General features: G+C 33.2%; 1 protein-coding gene across 2 annotated transcripts in view; it reads left to right on the forward strand.

Annotated features, from left to right (window-relative positions):
- Positions 1-23,192: 23,192 nt before the first annotated feature.
- Positions 23,193-27,039, forward strand: part of LOC149153200 (uncharacterized) — a 299,597-nt gene continuing 295,750 nt past the window's right edge. Inside the window, exons 1-3 of one of the 2 annotated variants that reach the window (XR_016263081.1) lie at positions 23,193-23,382; positions 23,496-23,556; positions 23,655-23,822. The gene's annotated coding sequence lies outside the window, so the exon portion shown is untranslated. The remainder of the gene's footprint in view (positions 23,383-23,495; positions 23,557-23,654; positions 23,823-27,039) is intronic. The other variant, XM_089441328.1, reaches the window with a different exon arrangement.

Here is a 27,039-nt window from a genome sequence, read left to right on the forward strand (position 1 = left end):
GTGTGATGTTCGAGTTGGTTGATGGTCTTGTTTGTTTGAATCCCTCAAGCTTATTTTTGATATGGGTGTGGTCTACTTTGTTGGTAATTGTCTTAAATCCCAATTCGCTTTTCTTTGGGAAGGTATTTTGTAAATTTCTCTGTTATAACACCTTATGGGTGGTCTATGTTCCATTGCAGTGGTTAACTTAGGTTATTTGGGATATTAGCTATCGATTTATTGGTGGGGTGGTGTTGGAGTTTGTAATTCAGGCATTTTGTTTCCTCAATCTATTGCAATCGGTAAATTTTTTGGGTTTTTCTCTATTTTCTAATTCACTACAGAAGTCTAAGTATCTGTCTTCTTCTCATGCTTTTGTCATCATGATGTTTGGTCTTGTTGGCAATAGTTTGGTGACCTTGTAGTGTGGTGAGCTTGATAACTTGCTAGGTCTTGGGCTTGTCAAGTGGTTTTTTTGTTGATGACCTATTGTCTATCATTTTGGAATTCGAGGCACTCCTCACTGTCCTTCCTCTTCTTTTATTAGCAGACGTCATGTTAGTGGTTGTCCTCATTGTTTATCTGTAGTTGTACTCATGACTTTGAGGTAGAGAATGAGTAGTCGGTGAGGTGGAGGAGGAAACATCAGGCATAAAAGGGTGTGCTTGTTCTCTTATGATTCAGTGGCCCCATAATTTTCGATTATGTTCCTTTTGATGCATGGAAGGAGATCTTGGCCTTAGAAAGTGTGGAGGTAGGGGATCACCCCTTTTGTTCTAAATCTAAATTAGTGGAAGCTAAATGGTTTCCTAATTTGGTAGCTTTCGAAAAAGAAGGCCACACTTTATTAGTTCATTGGCTTTAAACCAACAAACCACAACATTTATGCGTTTTCTCTTTAAGATAAATAGGCAGAAACTTACAATGTTTTCTTGTTAATGGAAGATGTCAAAATACACAATTCGTGTTTTTGTTTGGACAATGTTGATGCTCGTTTGACATAGGTGGAGAGATTTTTTGTGAGTGATCATGGGTCGGGAGATCTTATTGATCCTCCAATAAATAGTGTGCAAACCCTTGCTTTGATCTCTTTTGACAATGACTAATATGGTGATGACAGGTTCTTTTGTTTTTCAACCTGGGAATGGTATTTTGTTTTGGACTTTCAGGATGGCCTATGATGGAAATGGTGTGTTATATGCATTCTCAGTTGTTGGGAAACAATGACTATAGTTTTGTTTTTGGGATACCATGGGGTTGTCTTCATGATGGAAATGGTGTGTTATATGCATTCTCAGTTGTTGGGAAACAATGACTATAGTTTTGTTTTTGGGATACCATGGGGTTGTCTTCATGATGGTTGGGTTATTGGCATTTATATGGTACGTAATGCTTCAAGATTTTTTTGAATCATGATGGTTGGGGGTTGATGCTTGTATCGTGCATTATGTTTCAATGTTTTCTGAATTGATGATGTCTATTTGGGAAAAATTTGGTATCACTTATTATAATGGAGGCGTTATGAGGTAGTATTTTGGTTCAAAGTTTTGTTTGGGTTCTGGAAAAAAGAATATCTTATGTTTATATCATATAACTGAGGTTTATCGATTCGAATTTCTTTGGTGACGTTCAATGTTATTCTCCAATGCTATTATAGCTTTAATTTGTTGCTTGAAATTATGGTCGGTTGTGACTTTGATGAATTGTGATACTTTGTATGTTTCTTCCTTTAAGGTGCATTCTATGTTTGTACTCACTCGTGCATTAATTGTTTTGAGTATTGTAAAATATCTTGGTCCTTGGTTGTTATGCAGAAGGAGATTTGTAATAGTCACGGTTGCAGTTTTGGGATCTAGTTCGTAAGGCAATTGTTTTGGCTATACACAAGCCTTTATTAGTTAAGGCTTCCTATCTCTACTTAAGGTGGATGAGGATATGTTGATTTTTTATTTTTTATTTTTTAATTGACAGCCTAGATTGATTCTCAAGGGAATGTGCTCAACGTATGCTTTATTTGAATGCTTATCAACAGTTGTAGTGTGTTAGAGAGTTTGTTAGGTTGCATTGACTTTAGCATACCTAATTTTAGAAAAATTGCCTTATATTTTGGTTGTAAAGGATAGAAACTCTTCAATACTTCAATTTTTTATCAAGCCCTGGGATTCTTTAAGGATTAAGTAAAATCAAAATTAATAATAATATTTTTGTTGCAATAGTTAATAATAATATTTCTATGCAATAGTTTTTTTTGTTATATATTTATCAATGATAGATACAAATGAAGCCTTCAACTATATCAACCACATTAATATTTTTAATGTGGTTGTGGGATTCTTTAAGGATTAAGTAAAATCAAAATTAATAATAATTTTTTTTTGCAATAGTTAATAATAATATTTTTGATGCAATAATATTTTTTGTTATATATTTATCAATGGCAGATACAAATGAAGCCTTCAGCTATATCAACCACATTAATATTTTTAATGTGGTTGTACTAGTTTATCATGTAATCATTGTTTTTGATATAAAATATAAAGATTTATATTTAGAACTTATAATTTTTTTTTTTTACGTAAATAACAAGTGCTACATAGTAGCTAGTCCTTGCATCTTAGAAAAATTAGATGGAAAGAGTTGCACACATTAATAATAGATAATTAGATGCTCAAACGTGGTCGATAAGAAAAATAAGCACGTAATGAGGATGCAGAGTCATCCTTTGCAGACATTGTCATCTATGTTAACATGGATTGGATTTGGGCTCTAATATAACTATACTCATTCTATTAGAGGAGATAGTTTACATAACTCTCTTTTATATAATATTCATCTTAATATTTTTAAAATGGTTATATATATATATATATATATATATATATATATATATATATATATATATGTTTTCAAAACATATTTAATTTTACCATGAAAGGGAACCTAAATAACATCAGATACAATGTTATTTATTTGTTTGGATCCAGTGGCATTAATTTGACTATCATAGCATGGATTTAATATGAGACGGGATAGGTCAGACGGGAGAATACTCGATTGATACACTTGTACTCAGAAGGTCAAAGTATTTTCCAATAACATCTATATATAAATAGCCAATAACACCAAAGATAAATGTGAATTAAATAATTAGCAAAATAACATCTATATGAATAGATAATAACACTAAAAATAAATGTGAATTAAATAATTAACAAAATAACGAATAGATAATAATACTAAAAATAAATGTGAATTAAATAATTAAAAAAAAATCTTTAAAGTTTCCCTTATTTATTTCAAAAATATTTGAAATAGTTAACTAGTTAATATAATTAATATTTTCAATGGTGTAATAGAGATATAATAATAAGATTTGAATATATATAATTAATATTTAATTTGTCTCTAAGACATCCCATCCCATTCATAAGTTTATATATATAATTCATAGGTTTTTAAGTTTATATATATAATTAATATATTTCATAGGTTTTTATATATAATATATTATAAAAATTTAAATTTTTTATCAAATTTTTATGTAAATGTGTTGTTATTTAAATATTATAAATTATAAAAGCCTAAGGTTTAATAAGTAATTCTCTTCCTCTTAACTCATTCAAGTTCAATAATTAAAATCAAATCTAAATGATACAATACGATTAACATAGTTGTATTAATATGATCAATATAATACAATTTCCTTTTTCATCACTAATTTGTTCTAGCATAAACTTTATCCATGAGTGATTTTCAACACTGTAAAACTATAACTTTGTTGTAACTCTCTTCAAATTTGAATATCCTGGAGTTTTTTATTTATTTTTATTACAATTTTTCCTAATTGTAAAAATTCTGTGTATCTTTGCTATAGTTATTATTTTTGTTGTTTTTATATAATGTTAATTGTTCCCTCATAGGTTTGCATCCACCAACTACTTAATAATTTGTAAATTAGTTAAGTATATGTTGTGATTATGTATTAGTTTATAAATTACGTTCTTTAATAAAATTCCTAAATTGAATATAGCTTAGATAATTTTCATATAGGAATGGTAATTGATAGAAGAAATATGATCTCTATGAAATTTGAGAAGTCCCTTTGGTAGCATTGTTTGTTGAGTTATAAAGGTATGAATCTCTCTCTCTCTCTCTCTCTATATATATATATATATATAAATGTGTAGTGATTTCGGGCTTGAATGACAGTTGATAGAAGAAATATGATCTCTATGCAATTTGAGAAGTCCCTTTGGTAGCATTGTTTGTTGAGTTAAAAAGGCATGAATATATATATATATATATATATATATATATATATAGAAGTGTAGTGTTTTCGGGCCTTTTTTTTGTCAATGCTTAAAATTTGATAAATATTTTTTAGAATTGTAAGTTTGAGTTATGTAAGCTTTAAAGTTTGAGTGTTGTTTGGGTTTTTCAGAGCATTGAATTGATTATTCATTAAAAATTACATTTTAAATAACAAAAATTCACAAATTTACCCAAAATAATGTCATCATATTATTGTGAAAAAAAGTCACAACTTTAATTAATTAAACTATGCCTATATAGATTGTGAAGCAAGAATCAATCGTTTTGAGAAATCTCAACAATCGGCCTCGTGTTTATTATTTCCCTTACAATCCAACCTTTTCTTCTTTGATCGGATCTTTGTTGTAAAAGCCTAAAACAATGATATTTCCTCTTTTAAATAGAACCGTTCATGATTCACCATAGATCATAGCACATTTAGATCTAACAGTCCAGATTTTTTATCGCAATCGCTAGTCGCGCTGGGCAAGTATTAAAGTTTCAGTACATACAAATAGAGTGTTACGATGCAATATGGTTAGTGGTCCCACTTCCACTGCATATCGCAATTCCTCAATATTCTAGGTCCACTCCTTTTTCAATGAACGCAATATGTCGCAATCGCATATCGCAGTGTTTCCACACCCGGGGTTCCAATAACACACAAGCCTTCCCTGCGATGCAAGATTTCAGTGATTGCACGTCGCAACTCCTTAAGACTGTGAACCGACCCTATGTAACACATATTTGCATGCGATATAGGGGATCCAACGGTTGGTGGGTTTTCGCGCCGTTGGTTCAAACAGAAATCAATAGTTGGGATTTTTAATCGGATTTAATATGATTAATATTATGAAAGGTTGTGATTCTATTGAACTTTAAGTTTATATCACAAATCATAAAAACAGAGAAATACTTGATTTTGTCCCAAATACAAATAAACAAAGGCAATCGAGAGATTCCACAGATTTGATGTATAATCACACGCAGCATCAATATATAACCATACACACAACATCAATTATTCATTATAGGGTTTTCGCATCGTTGGTTCGAACAGAAATCAATAGTTGGGATTTTTAACTGGCTTTAATACGATTAATATTATGAAAGATTGCGATTCTATTGAACTCTGAGTTTATAACATAAATCATAAAAACAGAGAAATACTCGATTCTGTCCTGAATATAAATAAACAGAGGCAACCGAGAGATTCCATAGATATGATGTATAATCACACGCAACATCAATATGTAACCATACACACGACATCAATTATTCATTATAGTAATTGTTACAGAGTCTTGTCCTTCAGCTCGATTACAACGATTTAAGACCTCTATTCAATATGAAAGTCCTCGCTCTGTCACGTGACTCTTACTTCGCTCAATCCTCTCTCATCCTTGCCAATCCTTTCACAACACATTTTCCTTCATTTTATCAATCCCATCTTGTCTAACAACTCAATCTCTATTTTTAAGCATTCTAACAGTTAATCTCTATTTTGAAGCTCTATCACACGCCTATGCTAATAACTTATCTTTGAATCTAAAATAAGACAATTTCTAACTATTACAATAGTGAAATACAACTCATTTCTTGAGAGATCCAATCCTCTCGGTAAAAACTGACTTTTGACCACTCGGGTCAGTGAAATTCAACTTGTTTAGCCACAACATGTGAACAGACTTTCACATTGTTGGCTAAGTCCAGATGCTCCTGCATCAGACTCCCAGGGAAGAAAATAATCATCCTTCAGACTTTTAGGGCTTACTCCATACTTTTGCAACTCTGCTGCTGTCAACCAGCTAGCATCCTCCACTGGCTGTCCTTTTCATTTGACTAGATATTGAAAATAAATTTGTCCTCTGGTTTTTTTGGATACTCTTTTCTCCAAAACAACTTCAACTTCTTTCTTAACGGCCTTTGGCATTTTTTCTTCCCAGTTCAAATTTTGAACTTCACCTTCTTTAGTTTCCTCTTGTAGCTCTGTCTATGTCCCTTTGTATGGATGCAAATCTGCAATATTGAAAATAGGCGATATTCCAATCCCTTCTGGCAATTTAATTTCATATGCATTTGTTGAAAACTTTCTTACAATTCTACATGGTCCTATCTTTTTCATCTTTAATTTATTGTAAGTCTTAGCAGAAAATCTTTCTTTTCTCAAATATACCATCACTAAATTTCCCACTTGGAATTCTTTCTCTCTTCTTTTCATATCCACTCTCTGTTTGTATTTACCACTGCTTTCTTGCAATCTGCCTTTGACATCTTCTTGTAGTCTTTGCATATGTTTTGCGAACTCTTCAGCTTTTGCACTTCTTGTCTCCTGTTTATCCAAATTTTTGAGCTTATACACACCTCTTGGATTCATTCCAAAAACAATATGAAATGGACTCATTCCAGTACTTTGGTTTGGAGTATCATTATAAGCAAACTCAGCCCGAGCTAGTGCTAAATCCCAAAATTTAGGATTTTGATACACTAAACTTCTCAACATGTTACCCAAGCTCTTATTTACTACTTTGGCTTGTCCATCTGTTTGAGGGTGGTATGCTGAACTGAAACTGAGGTTAGATCCTAGTTTCTTCCAAAGAGTTATCTAGAAATGTCCTACAGACTTTGTATCCCTATCAGACACAATACTTATAGGCAATCCATGTAATCTTACAATTTCTAAAAAAAATAGAATAGCTATATGTGTTGCATCACTAGTCTTCTTACAAGCAATGAAATGTGTCATCTTGGAAAATCTATCTACCACAACATAAACAGAATCATTCCCTCTTTGATTTTTAGGGTAATCCCAAAACAAAATCCATGCTAACTGCATCCCATGGTTGGTCTAGTATTAGCAATGGCTGATACAATCCTGTATTCTGACTCCTCCCCTTAGCATGCTGACATATCTTGCACTTCTCAACAAATCTCTTAACATCAGTTTTCATTTTTGGCTAATAATAAAAAGCATTCACCTGAGCAAAGGTTTTATCTTGTCCAAAGTGACTAGATAATCCTCCACTATGTTTTTCTTTTATTATGTTTTCTCTCATAGAACATTTGGGAATACACAACTTATTGCCTCTAAACAATAAGCCTCCTTGGATGAGATAATCTAACCATTGACTTATGTTATGAGCTATTGGATTTTGAACTACTGTATAGATATCTTTGAAATCTACATCATCTTTGTACATTTCAATCAATTCTTCAAATCCTACAACACCAACTTTGAATTCTTGCACAATAAAACTTACCCTGCTCAACGCATCAATGACTTTATTCAACTTACTGCTTGTGTGTTTTATCACAAAAGTAAAGCTTTGCAAAAATTCTACCCACTTGGCATGTTTTTGGTTCAATTTCGGCTTATTATTTACAAACTGTAATGCATGATTGTCCGAAGACAATATGAATTCTTTTGGCAGCAACTAATGTCTCCATTTTTTCAAGGCTTGTACAATAGCGTAAAACTCTTTATTGTAAGAAGAATACTTCTTCTTTGTTTCATTCACTTTCTCACTGAAGTACGCTATTGGTCTTTGTTCCTAACTCAGAACTGCGCAACTGCAACTCCGCTAGCATCTCTTTCAACTTGAAATACTTTTTCAAAATCAGGCAAAGTTAAAATCGGTTCCTCTGTGATTTTCCTCTTCAGCAATTTAAAATTCATGTCTGTTGCTTCTGTCCACTTGAACGGCTGATTGTTCTTCTTAATTGTTTCAAGAATTGGTGCACAAATCTAACTAAAACCTTTGATAAACTTTCTATAAAAACTTGCAAGACTATGGAAGCTTCTTACCTCAAATATATTTATGGGAATAGGCCAGTTCCAAATTTCTTGGACTTTTTTTGGATCCATTTTCAATCCTTCTTTAGAAACTACAAATCCCAAGTAAATCAATTCTTTCTTCATGAAACTACATTTTTTCAGATTAATCAGTAGTTTCTCTTTCTGCGGAGTTCTTAAAACCAATTTAAGATGCTCTAGATGTTTTCCCTTACTCTTTCTAAAAACTAGAATATCATCAAGATAAACAATAACAAACTTGTCTACATATTCATTCAAGACTTCGTTCATCAATCTCATGAACGTGCTAGGTGCATTAGTGAGTCCAAAATGCATCACTAACCACTCATACAATCCACTGTTTGTTTTAAATACAGTCTTCCATTCATCTCCTTGAATTCTTATTTGATGGTATCCACTCTTCAGATCTATTTTAGTAAAATACTTTGATCCACTCAAACAATCCATTAAATCATCCATGCATGGCAAAGGAAATCTATACCTGATTGTGATCTTGATTATGGCTCTGGAATATGTGCACATACACCATTCACCTCCTTTCTTTGGACTAAGTACTATTGGTATAACACATGGACTAAGACTCTCTCTGATTAGTCCCTTATCTATCAGTTCCTGTACTTGTCTTCCAACTTCTGCATTCCCTTGAGGAGTTAATCTGTACGTTGCTTTATTTGGCAAACTCGCTCTTGGTATTAGATCAATATGATGACTAATACTCTTGATTGTTGGCAATGCATTTGTCAACTCATCCACAATAATATCAGCGAAATCAGTTAACAGAGTTTTGATTTCTTCAGGTAAATCATCTAAGTTTGTGGAAGTTAAAATTACCTTCGGTCTCCCTATGACAGCAAAATGCATTTCTTCACCTTTCCCAATCTCTTGCAATAGCTCCTTTCCACTCATCAGCATAACACTATTTCCAGGTGCTCCTTTGTCAACATCATTCTTCAATGGCAGCAATGTATGTTTATTTCCATCTTTCTCCAAAGTATAAGTGTTTTTTCTCCCATCATGAATAACTTTCTGATCAAATTGCCACGGTCTTCCCAACAATACATGGCATACATCCATTGGCATGACATCGCATAATATTACATCTTTATACGTATCAATTTGTATTTCAACCTTACGTTGTTCTGTCACAATAATCTGATGTGCTTTTTGCAACCACGACACTTTGTAAGGAGTAGGGTGCACTGTCTTTGCTAATCCGAGTTTGTCCACCATATCTGTAGAAACAAGGTTATCAGTGCTTCCCCTGTCAATTATTACTTTACAACACTTACCTTTTGATTTACAGGTAGTTATGAATAAATTCTTCCTCTGCGTTGGTTCTTCAATTTCTTTCTCGGTCTTAAGCAATGTCCTTCTCAACAACAGGGATTCTCCTACTTCAGGGGGTTCTTCCTTTTCCATAAGTCGAGGTGTTTATGGCTTTGCCTCAGCCACATTCGCACTCCTCTCACTTGCTGGTTTATTATGAGGGCAATCCCATGACGCATGGCCCCATTCTCCACATGTGTAGCATTAAACATCTCTTCCTCGACCTCTTCCTCTGGGCACAAATCTTCCTCTATTAAAATCCCCTCTCTGCGATGGTCTGCTACTTGAACTGCCTGCTTCATGCTGATGTTGTTGTCCCCTTGGTCTAGTAGTTCCTCTACCTCTTATTGAGCTTCTTCCTCTATTCCTATGATTCTGTTTTCTCAACATCTTCTCCTTTTGCCTTCAAACTTGCTTGATAGGCATCCTCAATAGTCTTCAGACTTAACAAGATGATCGTGTCTTGTATGTCATATCTTAAGCCATTGATATATCTGGTTACCTTCTCCATGTCATCATTTGCATGTCCTTCTCTAATACTTAATCTATAAAATTATTTTGTGTACTCTTTAACAGACATTCCTTTTTGCCTTAAATTTTGCAATTGTTTAAAAATATTTAACTGATAATATTTAGGCATAAATTTGGCTTTCATTTTACTTACCATTTTGTCCCATTGCTTGATCTTAGACTTTCCTTTCCTCATTCTGGATGTCTGTAGTTCATCCCACCAAATAGCTGCATGACCCTTCAATTTGGTGATTGTAAATCTCACCTTCTTCTTGTCGTCAGTTTTCTCTTCATAGTCAAAATATTTGTCTAATGACTTGATCCAATCCATTAGCTCTTCTGCATTGAGACTCCCTTCATACGTAGGAATTTCCACCTTTGGTTTTCCTCCTACTTTTGCCAACATTTTAACAACTCTGATAGATTCATTTTCCTCCTCTTCTTCTTCCTCGGAAGATTCTTCTTTAGCATTGTCATCCTCTTCATTAGGTGTTCTTCTCTAAGTAGTCTCAATTGTTTCCATCCTCATACGCAGACTTCAGATCTCCTCTAGTAGAAATGAATTTGCTTTCGGTCTTCATCGACCAATGCCAGCTCCTCTCCTTGGCGGCATGTTTATTGCAATCAACTATAATCTCTCTATGCTTTAATACCACAAATGATGCGGGAATCAATCATTTTGAGAAATCTCAACAATCGGCCCCGCATTTATTATTTCCCTTACAGTCCAACCTTTTTTTCTTTGATCGGATCTCTGTTGTAAAAGCCCAAAACAATGATATTTCATCTTTTAAATAGAACCGTTCATAATTCACCGTAGATCTTTGCACATTAGATCTTACGGTCCAGATCTTTTATCGCAATCGCAAGTCGCTCTAGGCAAGTATTCAAGTTTCAGTACATACAAAAAGAGTGTTGCGATGCGATATGGTTAGTGGTCACACTTCAATCGCATATCGCAGTGTTTCCACACCCGGGGTTCTGATAACACACAAGCCTTCCCTGCGATGTGAGATTTCGGTGATCACCTGTCGCAACTCCTTAAGACTTGTGAATCGACCCTATGTAACACATATTTTCGATGCGATATAGGGGATCCAACGGTTGGCGGGTTTTCGCATCGTTGGTTTGAACGGAAATCAATGGTTGGGATTTTTAATCGGCTTTAATACGATTAATAATATGAAAGGCTGCGATTCTATTGAACTCTAAGTTTATATCATAAATCATAAAAACAGAGAAATACTCGATTCTGTCCCGAATACAAATAAACAAAGGCAAACGAGAGATTCCACAGATCTAATGTATAATCACATGCAACATCAATATATAACCATACACACAACATCAATTATTCATTATAGTAATGGTTACAGAGTCTCGCCCTTCGGCTCGATTACAACAATTTAAGACCTTTGTTCAATATGAAAATCCTCGCTCTGTCACGAGACTCTTACTTCGCTCAATCCTCTCTCATCCCTGCCAATCCTTTCACATTACATTTTCCTTCATTTTATCAATCCCATCCTGTCTAACAACTCAATCTCTATTTTTAAACATTCTAACAGTCAATCTATATTTTTAAGCTCTATCACAAACCTATGCTAAAAAATTATCTTTGAATCTAAAATAAGACAATTTCTAACTATTACAATAGTGAAATACAACTCATTTCTTGAGAGATCCAACCCTCTGGGTAAAAACTGACTTTTGACCACTTAGGTCAGTGGAATTCAACTTGTTTAGCCACAACATGTGAACAGATTTTCACATTGTTGGCTAAGTCCAGATGCTCATGCATCAGATTGCTTCTTGAGTATAGGAGTAGATTCTTACAAATTGCTTGCACTTGATGATACCAAAAAGCAGAATAAGAGGAAGGATTCACTACCCCGTCTTCTTTTATTCAAGCTTCTTCTAATTGTTTTTTTTGAAAGAGGGTTTTTATCATTCTCTTTGGATGGAATCTTTGCCTCAACAGATGGATTGATGATCTTTGATGGCACTTGATCTGGAGTTGGTTGTTCATATTGAGTTTATTCATCATTGACTTCCCCCCCAAAGATCGCAATACTTCAAATCTATTACTAGAGGGAGAATGCTAGTGAGACTTAGGCCTAATGGAATGAGATCTCTTACAATGTTTATTTTTTTCTTTTTTGGAGATTTGTTTGAATTCTCCTTGCTCATCATTAATTTGACAAGATGGTGACAGGTTAGAAGAAACTTGGGATGCTAAAGCACTTGGACGACTATTTGCACAATACCCATACCCATGGTAAGAGTTACATTTAAAAGGAACTTGCTCATATTTTAGGGCCTAAAGATGTATCCAACCCTCCTAGTTTAGTTGAATCAGTTGAATCACCTTTGGGAGTTCTTTTCTAAAATATATTAATTTCAACACAAATTTTGGCGCATAAGAAGCTAGTATCTTTTGATTTTGAATGTGTAATATAGTGGCCTAATTTGTCTTCAATGGATTTAAAAATACCATCACCCTAGCAAAGAGGGAGAAGGGGAATATATAACCATATTGTGATTAAACTTGGGATGCCAGAGCACTTGGACGACTATTTGCACAGTGCCCATGCCCATGGTAAGAATTACATTTAAAAGGAACTTGCTCATATTTTAGGGCCTAAAGATGTATTTGACCCTCCAAGTTCAGTTGAATCACCTTTGGGAGTCCGTTTGTAAAATATATTAATTTCAACACAAATTTTGGCGCATGAGAAGCTAGTATCCTTTGATTTTGAATGTGTAATATAGTGGCCTAATTTGTCTTCATTGGATTTAAATACCATCACCCTAGCAAAGCAGGAGAAGGGGAATATATAACCACAATATATAACCATATTGTGATTAATAATTACATTTAAAAGGAACTTGCTCATATTTTAGGGCCTAAAGATGTATCCGACCCTCCAAGTTCAGTTGAATCACCTTTGGGAGTCCGTTTGTAAAATATATTAATTTCAACACAAATTTTGGCACATGAGAAGCTAGTATCCTTTGATTTTGAATTTGTAATATAGTGGCCTAATTTGTCTTTAATGGATTTAAAAATACCATCAGCCTAGCAAAGCTGGAGAAGGGGAATATATAACCATATTGTGATTAAACTTGGGATGCTAGAGCACTTGGATGATTATTTGCACAGTGCCTATACCCATGGTAAGAATTACATTTGAAAGGAACTTGCTCATATTTTAGGGCCTAAAGATGTATCCAACCCTCCAAGTTCAGTTGAATCACCTTTGGGAGTCCGTTTGTAAAATATATTAATTTCAACACAAATTTTGGCGCATGAGAAGCTAGTATCCTTTGATTTTGAATGTGTAATATAGTGGCCTAATTTGTCTTCAATGGATTTAAAAATACCATCACCCTAGCAAAGCAGGAGAAGGGGAATATATAGCCATATTGTGATTAAAATATAGAGTCCAGTAGGTGAGGAACATTTCCTTGGAGCCCATTAAGTAAGGCCTAGATTTGAATGTCAAATCTTGATCATTTGAGCTTTCAAAAAGAGAAACATAGTTACTATTTTCCACTTTTGTTTTTTGTTATGGTAATGAGAATATTTGTATTAATTGCAATTTTTGTTGCTTGAAAAGTGGAATATATAACCATATTGTGATTAAAATATAGAGTCCAGTAGGTGAGGAACATTTCCTTGGAGCCCATTAAGTAAGGCCTAGATTTGAATGTCAAATCTTGATCTTTTGCGTTTTCAAATAGAGAAACATAGTAACTATTTTACACACTTTTTTTTTACGGTAATGAGAATATTTGTATTAATTTTGTTGCTTGAAAAGGGGAATATATAACCATTTTGTGATTAAAATATAGAGTCCAATAGGTGAGGAACATTTCCTTAGAGCCCATTAAGTAAGGCCTAGATTTGAATGTCAAATCTTGATCTTTTGAGTTTTCGAAAAGAGAAACATAGTAACTATTTTCCACACTTACATATATAACCATTTTGTGATTAAAATATAGAGTCCAAGAGGTGAGGAACATTTCCTTGGAGCCCATTAAGTAAGGCCTAGATTTGAATGTCAAATCTTGATCTTTTGAGTTTTTGCAAAGAGAAACATAGTAACTATTTTCCACGCTTACTTTTTTCATAGTAATGAGAATATTTGTATTAATTGCAATTTTTGTTGCTTGAAAAGGGGAATATATAACCATATTGAATTCCTTGGAGCCCATTAAGTAAGGCCTAGATTTGAATGTCAAATCTTGATCTCTTGAGCTTTCAAAAAGAGAAACATAGTAACTATTTTCCACATTTTTTTTTTTTTTAATTTATTTATTTATTTATTTATTAATTTTTTTTTTTTTTTTTTTTTTTTTTACGGTAATGAGAATATTTGTATTAATTGCAATTTTTGTTGCTTGAAAAGGGGAATATATAACCATATTGTGATTAAAATATAGAGTCCAGTAGGTGAGGAACATTTCCTTGGAGCCCATTAAGTAAGGCCTAGATTTGAATGTCAAATCTTGATCTTTTGAGATTTCAAAAAGAGAAACATAGTAACTATTTTTCACACTTTTTTTTACGGTAATGAGAATATTTGTGTTAATTGCAATTTTTGTTGCTTGACATTTCCTTGGAGCCCATTAAGTGAGTCCTAGATTTGAATGTCAAATCTTGATCTTTTGAGCTTTCAACAAGAGAAACATAGTAACTATTTTTCACACTTTTTTTTTTTTTTTTTTACGGTAATGAGAATATTTGTGTTAATTGCAATTTTTGTTGCTTTAATTACCACTATACATCGAACATAGTAATTAACTATTTTTCACACTTTTTTTTTACTGTAATGAGAATATTTGTATTAATTGCAATTTTTGTTGCTTGAATTACCACTATACATCAAGATTTCCTTGGATCCCATTAAGGCCTAGATTTGATTGTCAAATCTTTGTATTAATTGCAATTTTTGTTGCTTGAATTACCACTATACATCGAGATTTCCTTGGATCCCATTAAGTAAGGCCTAGATTTGAATGTCAAATCTTGATCTTTTGAGCTTTCAAAAAGAGAAACATAGTAACTATTTTTGACAATTTTTTTTACGATAATGAGAATATTTGTATTAATTGCAATTTTTGTTGCTTGAATTACCACTATACATCGAGATTTATGTTATGATGGTCTTCCATCTTCAATATCATATATAATATAACGAAAATTATCCTACGAAGAGGAATATAACCAATACTAAGCATATACGGGTCTTTGGAGGTGAATACCTTCTAGAGGACCCCCAAAATTAAACAATTTAACAAAACATGTAGTACATATAGCTTACTTCAAAATATAATCTTTGATTACAACAAATTTTCCCATATCCATTGGATCATTTAGGTTTGAACTTTCATATTTAAGACCAAAATATTGATCAAGGATCTCAATTCTTTAATTCTTCAACCTAGTGATAAAGAAGTTTGATTTTGAACTACCTCCTTTCCTTGTATTTCGGTTCCTTGTGATGTGTTTGTGTACCTTGTCTTCCCAATTGTTTATCCTTTTAAGCTTTTTTGATTTGAACCTATCTATTTGTTTTTCTTCCCACCTTATGATGAATGTGATCTTGTTCCTTCTCTTTCTTTGTCTCTGATTTTTTACCAGCTAAATTGGCAAGGGAAGATCCATTTCAAGTTTCCCAAGGAGGGTGGAACTTGCGCTCATCCAAGGATGAGTTGATCTCGCCTATCACATGGATAGGGACATCCTCAAGGGGTATAATTCCATCCTTAAGAAGACTAGGAGAGGCTTTGGAGTCCTTCATAGGAGAGGGGACATTGCTTGATAAAATCTCTCCTTTCTCTTCAGCCAGGTGGGGTGTTTCGAAAGTATTACTATTAGACTTTGTTGCACCTTGATTGCTGGTACCCTCTCCTAGAGATGACTTTTCTTGGGTTGGATAGGTTGGGCCTTTGCCTTTGTTCCTTATTAGATCACTTTCTTCCCCTTTTGGGTTGTTTCCATTGATCTCATTCTTCCACCCGATTTTGTTCCTCAATCTTATTCTTGTAGCTTCTAGCAACATGTCCATACTCATTATGAACCTTGCACTTGAAAGGAAGTTGGTCATAGTTCACTTTATCCAAGTTGAAATTTATGGTAGTTGGAAGTCCTTTGTTTAGATCTACTTCCATACATATCTCAGCACAAGAAAACAAACCCATTTATGGATTGACATGATCAATATACTTACCTGGGGAATTTCCAATGTTTTTAAAAGTGGCATGTTTCCAACAATGCAAAGGAAGGTGGCATGCTTCCAACAATGCGAAGGAAGGAAGGGGAGTTTAACCCAAAATAAAATTATTGAAGGAACATTGCATTTTGGGTTAAAAGTTGAGCTCCATCTATCTAAATAGAGACAATGGGCACCCATGAAATAATGGCCGCTTTTGAAGATAAAGTCTCAGCCTTCCTCATTCTTGAAGAAAAATGTATAAAACCCTCTCCTGCCAAATGAAGAGGAAACTTGACCCTTTATAAATGGCTGCCAAGTTTTATTTATCTACTACTTAAAGGAGTGTGGTAAAGTCCCATGAACTAGCCCACTAAACCTCATTCTTCAAGTTGAAGATCCCTTAGTTTGGATTAAGAAGCATTGATCTCTACTGTTAAAATATCCTTAAGATTTTTTACGAAGCGTGCAAGGGCTTCATCTTCTAGAATTTTGACCAATTGAAGATCGTAACATTGAAGGAAGTTATATCAAATGTTGGCAGAGGGGGCACCCAATCTAGTGGCCATTGGGCTGTAGGAGACCTGTTGAGCGTTGTAAAAAACTACACAGTATTTCAACTCTATTTTTAATAACCATTTTCACATTTATAGAGTAGCAATGAGCTCATTTCATCTTCGAGAATTTTGACCAATTGAAGATCATAACGTTGAAGGAAGTTATATCAAATGTTGGCAAAGGGGGCAGGAAAGCAAAGCCACCCAATCTAGTGGCCATTGGGTTGTAGGAGACCTATTGAGCGTTGTAAAAAACCGCACAGTATTTCAACTCTATTTTTAATAACCATTTTCACATTTATAGATTAGCAATGAGCTCATTAAAGGCCACCCAATCTAGTGGCCATTAGGCTGTAAGAGACCTTTTGAGCGTTGTAAAAAACTGCACAGTATCTCAACTCTACTTTTAATAACCATTTTCACATCTCAACTCTACTTTTAATAACCATTTTCACATTTATAGAGTAGCAATGAGCTCATTATTTTCTCAATTTCTATAGATCCATTCTAAAATAGAGATATAACTAGGTTCCATTCTAAAATAGAGTTATAATTAGGTTATAAGACTGATACATAGGGTGGAGATCCTTGAGGAAACTTGACCCTTTATAAATGGCTCCCAAGTTTTATTTATCTACTACTTCAACAAATGTGTGGGAAAGGCCATATCTCCCATGAACTAGCCCATTAAACCTCATTCTTCAAGTTGAAGAGCCCTTAGGTTGGATTGAGAAGAACTTATCTCTACATAGGGTGGAGATCCTTAAGGAAACTTGATCCTTTATAAATGGCTGCAAGTTTTATTTATCTACTACTTCAAGGAGTGCGGGAAAGGCCATATCTCCCATGAACTAGCCCATTAAACCTCATTTGTCAAGTTGAAGAGCCCTTAGGTTGGATTGAGAAGAATTTATCTCTACCTTCAGAATATCCTTAAGCTTTTTGATGAAGCGTGCGAGGGCTTCATCTTCTATAATTTTGACCAATTGAAGATCATAACATTGAAGGAAGTTATATCAAATGTTGGCAGAGGGGGTAGGGAATCAAGGCCACCCGACCTAGTGGCCATTAGGCTGTGGGAGACCTGTTGAGCGTTGTAAAAAACTACACGTGTTTCAACTCTTTTTAATAACCATTTTCACATTTATAAAGTAGCAATGAGCTCATTATTTTCCATTACCAACCATTATAGGAACGAAAGAACCACCCATTCAATAAGCTATCAAAACAACAATTCTAGATTAAGGGTGTTAAATCTCAACCATAGGTTGTATCAACTAGGAATGACGTCGATTAACACCAATAATGGAGCTTGTAAATAACAAAAAATAACAATAGGGTGCAAGACCTAAATCGATTTAAGGGCGAGAAACGTTGGTTGAAATTGCAAATCACGTCTCTAAACTAATACCCCTTTGAAAATTGAAGGACATGGGGTGGGATTTTTTTAATTGTTTATTTTTTTAAAATATTTTTCATGTTCTTGAATTAGTGTGATGTAACATTTAATAAATATCTAAAGAGATTAATTAAACTTGTATGTATTGAACAACCTACTAAAACAATAATTCAAGATTGATGGTGTTAAATCTCACCCATATAGTTTACATCAACTATCAATGTAGATCAACACCAACAATGGAGCATGTAAATATCACCAAGGCATGGACCTTGAACCAATTTAAGGGCAAGACACATAAGTTGGAATTGCATACCACATCTTTGAACCAATACTCCATAACCTCAAAATTGAAGTTCATAGGGATGGGATTTAAAAAAAAAATCTATTTTGTGCTATTCAATTAGGGTTATGTAACATTTAATAAATATCTAACAAGATTATTTTTTGTTGTTTCTTAAATATTATCAATTATAAAAAAATATTATTATTATTAGTATTTATTTATTTTTGAACTATATTTTAAAATTAAACTTTTATACATAAACATTTTTTTTTTTTTTTTTGATTAGTTAAACATAAAGCATGTTGAATTGAAACATAAGGAGTGCCTTAACAATACATTCTATTGTTGACTAGTTTACGCTTCATTTTAAATTGAAGGATATGGGGGTGGATTTTGATCCACTCATGTTTGCATGGGTCATTAGCAAATTTAATAATATCTCTAGGTGCAACCAAATGTTTTTCCATTACCTCAAGGTGTCCCTTGACTTTAAGTGATGCCCTCATGGAAATTGTACTTTGTTTAATGGTGAAAAATTCCTCACTTGACCACTATATCCAACTCCTTTGGACCATATAAATATAAATGCATTAGTTAATTAATGGTGAAAAATTCCTCACTTGACCACTGTATCTAACTCCTTTGGACCATATAAATATAAATGCATTAGTTAATTAACATTCTACACTGTCTACATGCCTACATGGAAACTATTAATGGTGAAAAATTCCTCACTAGACCATTATATCCAACTCCTTTGGACCATATAAATATAAATGCATTAGTTAATTAACATTGTACACAGTCTACATGCCTACATGGAAATTATTAATGGTGAAAAATTCCTCACTAGACCATTATATCCAACTCCTTTGGACCATATAAATATAAATGCATTAGTTAATTAACATTATACACAGTCTACATGCCTACATGGAAATTATTAATGGTGAAAAATTCCTCAGTTGACCACTATATCCAACTCTGGACCATATAAATATAAATGCATTAGTTAATTAACATTATACACGGTCTACATGCCTTCATGGAAATTATTGTCCAATGGTGAAAATCTCCTCACTTCCACCATTAAATCCAACTCCTTTTGACCATATAAATATAAATACATCAATCCATTAACATTATATGTAGCTTACCTAGCTCTAAACTATGCTCTCATGAAAATTGTAACTTGTGGAAATTCTTGTCCAATGGTGAAAAGCTCCTCACTCCCACCATTAAATCCAACTCCTTTTGACCATATAAATATAAATACGACCTTATAAATATAAATACGACCTTATAAATATAAATACTTCAATCCATTAACATTATATGTAGCTTACCTAGTTCTAAACTATGCTCTCATGAAAATTGTAACTTATGGAAATTCTTGTCCAATGGTGAAAAGCTCCTCACTTCCACCATTAAATCCAACTCCTTTTAACCATATAAGCTTACCTAGTTCTAAACTATGCTCTCATGAAAATTGTAACTTGTCGTAACAGTAAAAATATCATCACTTTATATCATTAAATCTAACTCCTTTAAACTATATAAATAAAATACATTAATTCATTAATATTGTACATAATATAATACATTTAACTCTTCTTCATACAAATATAGTTTAACTAATTCTAACTTAATCCAAAACATAAATCAATACAAAACTATTAGGTTAATTGAAATAAATCTTATGAACATATTAAACCACCACAATATACTTATTTCATTATCTCTGTCTTTATTTGGGACGCTGATCACATTTTGTTTTAAGCAAAGGTTTAAACAAAAATATCATTTAATGATATTAATTACCCTAATTATAAAAATTAACAATATGTTACTCCAATATATACTTATTAAATAATAAGTCAACACTGAAATCTAATTAACTTAATTACAAAAATTAACAATATGATACTCTAAAATATATATATTAATACTGAAATTTATTATAGAAATTATAGGAAGTTGGTTAAATTTGCTTGAAAGAATATGAAGTTTTACTATGTTTATACAAAATATTGTTTACATTAATTTAGATGTTAAATATTTTTTTTTTTTTTTTTTTTTTAATTTTATTTTTATTTTATCAAAGGAATCATTATAGAAATTATAGGAAGTTGGTTAAATTTGCTTGAAAGAATATGAAGTTTTACCAAGTTTATACAAAATATTGCTTACATTAATTTACATGATTTTTTTTCTTTATCAAAGGAATCAAAAACTAGGGTGTTCTTGTACTCGTGTGACATAGGGTTGATTTCAATAGATGCACTATAATTCTAGGTGCATTATGCCACCCTCATGATGCAACCCATAAGTAAACACCAAATATTTAAACTTGGAATCTCATAAAACATAACACTTCATTATCATGGCGATTTCCAATTAACTTTCCCTAAAAGACTAAATATTATAACTTTGCATGTAAAATGTCCTTTATTCCTAAACTATTTTCATTCATTTCAAAACCAACATACAACATCGTAGGGTTAATTCCAATAGATGCACTAATGCACTATATAATTCTAGGTGAATTATGCCACCCTCACCACGCGACCCATAAGTAAACACCAAATATTTAAACTTGGAGTCTCATAAAACATAACACTTCCAATAGATGCGCTATAATTCTAGGTGAATTATGCCACCCTCACCATGTCACCCATAAGTAAACACCAAATATTTAAACTTCGGAATCTCATAAAACATAACACTTCATTATCATGGCGATTGCCAATTAAACTTTTCTTAAAAGACATATTATAACTTTGCATGTAAAATGTACTTTATTCCTAAACTATTTTCATTTATTTCAAAATCAACATACAACATCGTGCACATTCTAACAATGTGTAGACATGTGCACATTCTAACAATGTGTAGACATGTTAAAGCATTAAGGTAATATTTGGCTAGAATGTTCTTGCCATATTATTGTAATTTTCTTTTTGGTTAGATGCACTATAATTCTAGGTGAATTATGCCACCCTCACCATGCGACCCATAAGTAAACATGAAATATTTAAACTTGGAATCTCATAAAACATAGCACTTCATTATTTTCTTTTTGGATAGATGCACTATAATTCTAGGTGAATTACGCCACCCTCACCATGCGACCCATGCCAATTAAACTTTCCCTAAAAGACTAAAGATTATAACTTTGCATGTAAAATGTCCTTTATTCCTAAAATATTTTCATTTATTTCAAAATCAACATACAACATCGTGCAAATTCTAACAATGTGTAGACATGTTAAAGCATTAAGGTAACAATGTGTAGACATGTTAAAGCATTAAGGTAATATTTGGCTGGAATGTTCTTGCCATATTATTGTAATTTTCTTTTTGGATAGATGCACTATAATTCTAGGTGAATTATGCCACCCTCACCACATGACCCATAAGTAAATACAAAATATTTAAACTTGGGATCTCATAAAACATAGCACTTCATTATCATGGCGATTGCTAGTTAAACTTTCCCTAAAAGACTAAATATTTTAACTTTGCATGTAAAATGTCCTTTATTCCTAAACTATTTTCATTTATTTCAAAATCAACATACTACATCGTGCAAATTCTAACAATGTGTAGACATGTTAAAGCATTAAGGTAATATTTGGCTTGAATGTTCTTGCCATATTACTGTAATTTTCTTTTTGGATAGACGAGATATTTTTTTTCCCCTTAAAATTATTTTTTCCCAATAAAATGAGATTGGTTGAATTAATTTGGGAAGGCTCAAAATCAAACCTGCCACTATAACACCAAGAGTATATCTAATAGCTTGTAAGCCAAATATATTATAGATCTATTACTTAGCATGAGTTGAGACTTGCCACTATAACACCAAGAGTATATCCAATAGCTTGTAAGCCAAATATATTATAGATCTATTACTTAGCATGAGTTGAGACTTGCCACTATAACACCAAGAGTATATCCAATAGCTTGTAAGCCAAATATACTAGAGATCTATTACTTAGCATGAGTTGAGACTTGCCACATAACACCAAGAGTTTCCCGATAAAATTATTTTTTCCCAATAAAATGAGATTGGTTGAAGTAATTTGGAAATGCTCAAATCAAACTTGCCACTATAACACCAAGAGTATATCCAATAGCTTGTAAGCCAAATATACTAGAGATCTATTACTTAGCATGAGTTGAGACCTACCACTATAGCACCAAGAGTATATCCCTATAACACCAAGAGTATATCCAATAGCTTGTAAGCCAAATATACTAGAGATCTATTACTTAGCATGAGTTGAGACCTGCCACTATAACACCAAGAGTATATCCAATAGCATGTAAGCCAAATATACTAGAGATCTATTACTTAGCATGAGTTGAGACTCGAGACTTCACAAAAGTAGGGGAGTCTACTCCCTAAATCTTATCACTATAGACCAAAGTTGTCCTTTAAGAATTAAAATAGAATAGAGGAAAAAAGCTTAAAGTTTTAAACATATCAAGTACCACTTATAATATATCTCACTTACAATATACCTTATCTTATAGTTATGAGATGTTAAGGTTACATAATTATTTTAAATATGTTAATGTAAATCTACCGTATACTATATCTCATTTTTCGTAGTGCAACTTATCTAAAACTGCTATATATGTTAATGGAAATTCCCAATATCTTTGTGCTTAGTGAATAATCCGATGCAATTATTGATATAAATAGATTGTAGAAACTTGCTAATGAGTTGCTTGTTGCATCCCTTTAAAGAATCACCGTTGCATAGAAGTGATTCTTCGAGCATCTAGCTTGATAGTCTCTGCTAGGATGAAGAATAAGGCCAGTCTCTCATTTTATTTGTTTCATCGTTTGTGGGATAAGGCCAGTCTCTCATTTTATTTGTTGCATCCTTTGTGGGATGGATTTCACTTCCATAGTCAGTCTTACTGTGACTATTTAATGTTTAATTTCAAATACCGGGAAGATGATAGATAAGGTGAGTACACCGGTGTTAGTTGAAATATAAATGAGGTATATTTGTCTTTGCCTTTGGATATTGTTGTTTCATTTTGCATATTACATTATTAAAAATGTGGATTTTTGGTTCAGGGTGGACCATGTCAATGGAAATATCGATAATGGACTTACAAAAAGAAACAAATTGCAGGAGGTAATATTTCTATTTCCATGGAGGTTGGTGTTATATGGCCATTTTCATTATGTGTAAAGAGTTTGACTTGATGATTTCGGGATTTTATGTTGGTTCAGGTGAAAGAACTGACTTTAGGAGATGATTGGATAGATCTTCTAAAATCCCAATCGGCAGACTGGGCCGGGAAACCTTTGGTTGTTTTAAGTTTGTTTGATGGAATTGGTGCAATTTGGACAGCTTTGTCTCTTATTGGTATTCCATTTGTGGGTTATAGCTCAGAAATTGTAAGTTGTATCTGTATCATTCTCAAGGCTTATATTTGCAAATGATGGAATAGTTTTTCAAACATACTATGAAAAAAATTATGGTTTCACAAGGGTGCTTGTTTTAAAAATTAAAATATAATTTTACGAAACATATGATTTTGATATGGTTTCAAAATAGTTTTGAAAAATAAAATAAAGATTAGAAGGGCTGCAAATGATAGAGATTGCTACACTTTTTTATTTGGATAATTTACAATCCTGATAATATTTATAAGGATCCATAGTTTAAAAGTGAAATGCACATATAGAAGTGACATAAAATGCTTTTATCCAACGTTGGTTTTTCCAAAGAAAGTTCATCTACAGAGAAATAATTAGACTGCATTCTTTCTGAAGAATTACAAAAGAACCATTGGACTTTATGTTGCTACGTTTTTTGTAGCAAACCATGTTCTAATAAAAAATAGAGTGGTTGGACCGTTGCGTGAAATCATTAGACCACCTACCTACTTGAAAACAGAAGAAGAAGCATTTCCAAGAAGAGCTTGATCATTGCCATGAAGTTCTTTCTACATGGTCTAGGTTTTTTTCAAGGATATAATAGACTTCAACATGGATCTTGACCAAGTTGTGCATAGAGGAATAAGCTTGGCCTTGCTTTTTTTGTCGATTAGAAGTATTTGGTGTTGAGAGAGCCACTAGAATCTCATATAGGAACAATGTTTTTAAAACCGGAATCGGTGACCGGACCGGTCCACCTAATGAACCGGTTTACCGACCGGAACCGGTTTAACCGGGACTGGTTTGGTCTAAACAAACCGGTTTTAAAAAAATACATTAAATAATTAATTTTAATGAAACAAAACTATTTTTAAGATGTAAAACCATGATTCCAAGCCAATAGAGACAAAATATGCAAAGTTTGCTCATTTATATACCATGTAAAGGTGAATATATCAAAATGGCACCGAGTACAATACATATCATCGAAAAAATAGCAAAATACATAAGAAATGAGGCTCTAAATGGCCTATAAAGTCCAAAAACAATGCTGCAAGCTATGAGGCCATTGACCTACTACAAGTCTACAGTGTACACATGATCAATCATCAAGTTCATCACCACTACTAGACACAGGATCATCATCAGGAGCTACATGGACATGAGGCCATTGACCTACTAAATGTCTACAGTGTACACATGATCAATCATCAAGTTCATCACCACTACTAGACACAGGATCATCATCAGGAGCTACATAGACATCATCTAGTTCAGAGTCTGAGGATGCCTCAGCCTGATCTGCAACCTCAGTATCAATGCCACCAATGACAATAGAAGTGGACCTAATGGAAGCACGAGTTTGTCAACCTGCATGACTAGTGCCTTCCATTGGTTCTTTGCCTTTCCTTGATGCCGCTATTGATCCTAGTTCTGATGCCACCACATAATTTGCATCATCCCCCGCTAAAGCCATGCCGATATCAAAATCATCCTCAAACACAGGTTCTTCAGTCTCCTCCACCCATTCTGATGTTGGATCAATATCGTCCAACACAATGGCATCTAGATCAGGAGTTTTGCTCATCATTTGGAGCTCCGATTGCATTTATTGTTTAGCCCCAAACCATGAAATCCTGAAAACCATTAAGTCTGCTGAATTTTGAGTGAAATCTAAAATTCTAGTTTCTCCATATGAAATCCAATGAGGTCGAAACCACTCTCAAATATCGTGAGTCATTTCATGGTAATGTTAAAAATTTAAGTAAAAGGATGAAAATGAAAATTAAAGGAAATGTCACTTTTACTTTAAGAATTTAACATTACCATTAATTGCTAACATTGTTAGGGTTGAAACACCCTTAGTTTCCCCCCAAAACCCTGAAACAAAGTGAAAAATATGATTTTTTAACTTTACGGTGGGCGTGCCAAAAATCGGCCGGTTTAGGACGAAACTAGCCGGTTTGATACAAACCGGTCGGTTCCGTCCTAAACCGGCTGGTTTTCACCGGTTAGGGCTGAAAAAAGGTGAAATGCCCTATCAAACCGGGTTTTTTGGTCGGTTCGGACCGGCAGCCTTGCTAACCGGCCGGTTTGACCGGTAATCGGTTTTTGAAAACGGTTTTTAAACACTGTATAGGAAGCCAGATGTTGGAAGCAACAAGAAACTTTAAAAGGGGAGTGCCTTATGCAACTTGTTTTTGAGAGAGCCACTAGAATCTCATATAGGAAGCCAAATGTTGGAAGCCACAAGAAACTTTAAAAGGGGAGTGCCTTATGCAACTTTATGGAAGTCAATGGTGGTTATGCTACAAAATGTTTAGATTATGCAACTTTATGGAAGTCAATGGTTGTTATGCTACAAAATGTTTAGATTTATGCTTAATTTGACTTTATTCTCAATATTTTTTTTTTAATATTTTATGATCTTTTACCATGAGTATATTGTAGTAAAGATTATAGACTTATTATTGTTAGTTTTGACATAGAAATTATTAAATATTAGTTAAAAATTGAAATGAAACTACTATGGATATTCCATTTGAACAATTTATCCTAATAGTTTTTATAATATTTTATGATCTTTTACCATGAGTATATTGTAGTAAAGATTATAGACTTATTATTGTTAGTTTTGAAATAGAAAATATTGAATATTAGTTAAAATTTGAAATGAAAGAGACAAGCAATAGCATAGCATCCACATAATGAATATGAGATGTACCCTAATTGATATGGAAGAAACCTACCTAGAAGGTGAGCTATGCTCTTCTTTTTTCTTCTCACTATGAAAAATGAATTCAAAGGGTCCTCTCAAAAGGACATGGTCATTATGGCCAATATGGATACTACATTATCTTCTTTAGCATCACACTCTCAATGCTCTACTTTGCTATGGAACAATACTAAATAGAATACAAATGTAACTCCTACCTTGCCCAGTGGCCCAACATTCAACATAGCTTGGTAGTTGTGCCTCAACCCCTACTCTATGTTATGTTTTTTTTAACCCTCTAGAATACACGTGTAGCTTGATAGTTGTGTAGGGTTAGGGTTAGGTTTTTTGCATTCTTCAACCCGTAATCTATGTTAGGGTTTTATACCTTCTAGAATGTTCTTGAAATTCCATACATGATTAGCTCCACGTATGAGTACTAAAGTCGATATGGCATCCATGGTATGTATAGGCTTAGGGTTTTATACCCTCTAGAATGTTCTTGAAATTCCATACATG

This window comes from Pinus tabuliformis, chromosome 9, assembly GCF_031772625.1.
Source record: "Pinus tabuliformis cultivar Carrire ecotype Pingquan chromosome 9, CPIR1, whole genome shotgun sequence".
In the NCBI taxonomy this organism is placed as follows: Eukaryota; Viridiplantae; Streptophyta; class Pinopsida; order Pinales; family Pinaceae; genus Pinus; species Pinus tabuliformis.